This window comes from Terrapene carolina, unplaced genomic scaffold, assembly GCF_002925995.2.
Source record: "Terrapene carolina triunguis isolate 2854851 unplaced genomic scaffold, T_m_triunguis-2.0 Scaffold833, whole genome shotgun sequence".
Taxonomy (NCBI): Eukaryota; Metazoa; Chordata; order Testudines; family Emydidae; genus Terrapene; species Terrapene triunguis.
In genome coordinates, this window is record NW_020665184.1 from 762,823 (window position 1) to 767,257 (window position 4,435).

Sequence of the window (4,435 nt, forward strand, 5' to 3'; positions counted from 1 at the left end):
CTGGGACGACAGCGAGGTCTAGTGGTCAGAGCAGGGGGGGGGGCTGTGTGCCAGGATTCCTGGGTTCTCTCCCTGGCTCTGAGAGGGGAGTGGGGGCTAGTGGTTAGAGCAGGGAGGGCTGTGTGCTAGGACTCCTGGGTTCTATCCCCAGCTGTGGGAGGGGAGTGGGGGCTAGTGGTCAGAGCACGGGGGGCTGTGTGCTAGGACTCCTGGGTTCTATCCCGAGCTCTGGGAGGGGAGCGGGGGCTAGTGGTCAGAGCACGGGGGGCTGTGTGCTAGGACTCCTGGGTTCTATCCCCAGCTCTGGGAGGGGAGTGGGGGCTAGTGCTTAGCGGCGGTGGGTGGGATTGGAAGCCAGAGGTGCCCATATGCTTGCCAGGACCCTGCACACCTGGCTAGCGGGATGAGTCGTGCCCTGCCTCGGAGAGCCCCCGGCCGAGGCTGCGTTGCCAGGGGTGCGGGCACCAGGCTGTGGCCCGGCCACCTCAGGGCAGGAGGGGAAAGAGACCCCAGGTTTCTCCCCTTCGCTTTGGCTTCGGCCAGACAGGCCTCACCCCTCGCAAAGGGAAACCTCAGGGACTGAAAACCCGGTGCCCCTGCCCCGTGGCCATCCCTGGCATGAAATGAGTTTGTTGAGCCTCTGGCTCGGGTCGGACTCACAGACTCCCTTGAAAAGAGGAGGGGTTCCCTGCAGGGCTGAGATACACTGGCTTGGGGGTGGGGGCTGTCCCGGCTGTTGCCCCCACTCTGGGGGTCCTGCAGAAGATTGGATCCACCACGTCAGGAGCTACCGCCCCCTTAGCCAGAGCCCGGGTCACTGGCCCCCATCCCAGCGGCTGCTGGTGACTCAGCTGCTCAGAGGTCAGCCAGGGCCTTAGGATGTGCCATCTCCTCTCCCTCCTGGCCAATTCGGGCTTGTTCCCTTGGCCGCGTGCCCTGGCACCTGGGCCCCAGGGAGCCCCCGTCCCGTGAGTCACGGGCACCAGCTGACTCAGCGCAGTCTGATCCAGTGACTGGAGGATGAGGTAGCTGGGCACCTGCCCAGACTTGGGAAATCCGAGGGGGGGTTATTCTCCCTGCCCCCCCCCCCGTTTCCACTGATCTCCTTCCCGGCCATCCGAGTGCCACCCGCTATCCCAGGGGAGCAGCCACCCCTTTCAGCCGGGGCGGGAGCTCTGGCTAAGACAGGGAGAGCCGATAACCTGCGTGATCAATCCGTCTAGGCAGATCCAATCTTCCGCATGACCCCGCAGTGGGGGCACCCGCCCATGCCAGCGGATCTCAGCCCTGCCCTGGAGGGGGCCCGCTCCCTGGCTGGCCCAGGCTGCAGCGACACCGGCAGGGCGGAGAGGCTGGGAAACACCACAGAGCGCAGCACCCCGCTCCGGGCCTGGCGGATTTGTCAGACACCCCCCAAGCAGGAGGGTCCCCTCTGGCCCCGCAGTCCAAGCCCGTCAGCTGACCCGGGCCCCCGCGCTGTGCCGTGGCCTTTTATCGCCGGATGCTAGAGGCCTCCTGCTGGGGTCCAATGGGTGTGAGCGAGCAAAGCATGGAGACCCAGGACTGGACTGTGGATCCACATCCTCCCAGCAACCCCCTTCCCAGCCCCATCAGCCCCCCACACCGGTGTCTCAGGCTCACCCGAAGCAGAAAGCTACGTCCCTCCTGCAAAGGCAGGACTGGTTAGTGCTGGAACCAGCACGCTGAGCGCCGCCCCAGGAAGGCTCAATAACACGTAGCAACTTCGGGACCATTCTAGCAATGGGGAAACCGAGGCACGGGGCTGGACTTGCCCACGGTTACACAGTGAGACAATAGCACAGCTGGGATTACACCCAGGAGTCTTGATGCCCAGACCCCTCCCTGCTCTAACCATTAGACCGTGCTCTCCTCCCAGAGGCAGGGGTAGAACCCAGGGGTCCTGGCTCCCAGCGCCCTGCTCCAACCACCAGACCCCATTCCCCTCCCAGAACTGGGAACAGAACCCAGGAGTCCTGACTCCCAGCTCCCCTTTCTGCTCTATCCATTAGACCCCACTGGCTGGCTCTCTGTATGCAATGCTACCTAAATCACCTTTTCAGTTCTCCCAAAGAAAGACTGAGGCCAAAATGGCCAGACCCGGGGGCTCTTCAGTGCAGATTTAGGCTCCTCAATAGACATTTTTATTTAGGTGCCCAAATGCAGATTTAGGAGCCTCACCTCTAGGCCCCCAGCTTGGAAAATGGTGGCCTAATGCAGCAAGAAAGGGCAGAGTTAAGGTGATTTGTTTGTCAGGGTTGCTTAGGTGACTTTAGGGTTTGAGGAGCACTTTGCTTTCCATGGTTACGTTCTTCAGAGACGTCTCGTTTGGCGCTGCGCTTAGCAACCGTCTGAAAAATGGAACGTGCTTGCCCATGGTGTCCCTAGCCTCTGTTTGCCAGAAGCTGTGAGTGGGTGATGGGATGGATCACTAGATGACTCCCTGTTCTGTTCATTCCCTCTGGGGCACCTGGCATTGGCCACTGTTGGAAGACAGGAGACTGGGCTAGATGGACCATTGGTCTGACCCAGTAGGGCCGTTCTTATGTTCGCATCTAAAGGGGAACATGCATAGACTCCCAGCTGCAGGAAACTGCCACTGGCTGACAGCAGTAATGACCCCGGCTCTTTTCATCTGTAGATCTCAAAGCAGGGTGGTGTCATCACCCCCATGTTACAAATGGGGAAACTGAGGCACAGGAAGTGCCTTGCCCAAGGTCACCCAGCAGGGCAACCAGGAATAGAACCCAGATCCTCTGAGCCCCCAGCTGGTGCTCTATCCACTAAGCCACGCTGCCACCCCATGAGTAAACTGAGGCTGGGAGGGAAGACGGTTTCTACCCCTCAGAGGAACGAGGGTCTGGAACAGCCTCCAAGCAGGAGTGCGGGGCAAAGACCCTGACTAGCTTTCAGATGGAGCCTGATCAGTTTATGACGGGGATCTTGCTGGGGCTGCCTGGGACGGCAGTGGGGTGGAGTCGCTGAGTTCGGAGGCCCCATCTGGTGCTGGGTCCTTAGGCTCTTTGCAAAGTGCTTTGGGATCCGTGGCTGGGATTTCCTAGGATTTATTTGATGTTTCTTTCTCTCCATTTACCAGCCCCACCCTCACGCTCCAGGCGTTTCCCGCCTTTAAAACACGCTCCGTGTAAAAATCACTAACGACCGATCTTCCCCGTGCCCACCTGTGGGAGAGATTTCCCAGGCCGGGGGCAGAGACATTGAAGATGGTAACTGCCAAACCAGATCAGACCAATGTCCCATCTAGACTGGTCTCCTGTCTCCAAAAGGTACCACTTAGACATGGCAACCCCGATCAAGGCTCCATCGTGCCAGGGGCTGCACTGACAGTCACTGCTCTAACCACTAGACACCACTTCCTTCACAGAGCTGGGAACAGAACCCAGGAGTCCTGACTGCCAGCTCCCCCAACCACCCCACTCACTAGACCCCACTCCTCTCTCTGAGCTGCAAACAGAACCCCGGAGTCCTGACTCATCGATCGCAAAGCCAGAAGGGACCCTGGTGACCACCTAGTCTGACCTCCTGGCTAACACACGCCAGAGACCTGCCCCACAGTAGATTGTGTAGAAACACATTCGACCTTGGTTTAAAAATAGTCCTTGATGGATGGAGAATCCAGCACAGCCCTTGGTAAGTTGTTCCAACGGTTCCTGTTAAAAACGAAGGCCTCATTCCCAGGCTGAATTTGTCTAGCTTCAACTCCCAGCTGTTGGATTGTGTGTGACCTCTCTGCTAGACTGGAGAGCCCCTTATTCAATATTTGTTCCTCACGAAGGTACATATAGACTGGGACCAAGTCACCCCTTAGCTTTCTCTTTGTTACACAAAATAGATGGAGCTCCTTGAGTCTCTCACTATCAGGCAGGTTTTCTAATCATTCTCGCGGCTCTTCTCTGCCCCCTCTCCAATTTATCACCATCCATCTCGGACAGTGGGCACCAGAACCAACCACAGGATCCCCACGGCGGGCGCACCAGTGCCCGATCCAGAAGGGAAATCACCTCTCCACCCCTCCTCCAGATCCCCTTGTTTGTGCATCCCAGGATCACATTAGCTCATTTGGCCTCAGCGTCACGCTGGGAGCTTGTGTTCAGCTGATTCTCTGCCACGCCCCCCAAAACTTCCTCAGAGTCACTGACCCCAGGACAGAGCCCCCCAGCCTGTAAGTACGACCCATGGGCTTTGTTCCTAGATGTTTACATTTACACTGAACTGCATTGAAACACTTATCGTTCACTTAGCGAGAGAGTCAGCGCCCCATCTGCTTTAACCACTAGACCCCACTCCCCTCCCAGACCCGGGGACAGAGCCCAGGTGCCCAATGCCTGAGCCACGAGAGAATAACGGACTAGCTTGTCATAGAGGGGAGTTTTTTCCTAACTTCAGGCAGTTAGTG